The sequence below is a fragment of the Oratosquilla oratoria genome, chromosome 8, assembly GCF_046742065.1.
Source record: "Oratosquilla oratoria isolate Oo_2021 chromosome 8, ASM4674206v1, whole genome shotgun sequence".
Classification (NCBI taxonomy): Eukaryota; Metazoa; Arthropoda; class Malacostraca; order Stomatopoda; family Squillidae; genus Oratosquilla; species Oratosquilla oratoria.
Genome location: NC_134784.1, coordinates 65,900,917 through 65,901,817, shown reverse-complemented (window position 1 = coordinate 65,901,817; position 901 = coordinate 65,900,917).

Here is a 901-nt window from a genome sequence, read left to right as displayed (position 1 = left end):
TTTTCGGAGGCACATAATTGATCACAAATTTTCTGCTCTTCTTATCTCGGTCTTCCACTTCTATCATAATCATCTCTACTGTATTCTTTCCATATATGACACCTTTCACGTTTATATCCTTCTTAGTCAGGAACATAACTCCACCCCCTTGTTTTTTCTCTCTGTTTCTAATCCAATAATTGTATGTATCATGTCCTACACTGTTGGGTGGTAGTGGGCCTTTTAATTTTGTTTCTACAATTCCCATTATGTCCGGTTCTTTTTCTTTCAAATAATCATTCAGTTCATTCAATCCTGTTATCAATCCATCTATATTTGTGTAAGACACTCTTAGTTTTCTGCCACTTCCATTGTATTCTCTGTTTCCCTTATGTTTTTCTTTAGTATGTCGAACTGCTTTATTTTCATGTTCACTACTCTCCAATAGAATCTCTCTTTCTCTGACTCCGTTCTTTCCTCGTTTTTTGCCTTAGCTTCAATTCTTTTCTGCTTTTCTGCCTCTCTTTCCTCCTTATTCATTTCTCTTTTTATCCATACCTTTTTATATTGATCATTTGTTGCTAGTTTCCCTGTCTTGGATAGAATTTTCTCTGCTGTTGTTTGTGACCTGAATTTAATCTTAATTGGTCTGGTCTTATCTGTACTATATTTTCCGAGTCTGAATTTTTCCTCAATTTCCTTTATAATTTCTGGTTCATCTTCCTGGACTAATTTTAATAAACTGCTTACTCTTTCATTTTCCTCCTTGATTCTTGCAGTTCTATCTGGGTTATGTTTCTCTTCCATTCCTAATATAATTATACATTTCTTTTTGTCAGCTAATTCTCTTACTATATTCTCCTTCTGTCTCATCACTTTAATAACTGAGTCTTCATTATGTTCTTTCAATTGCTGTTTGACT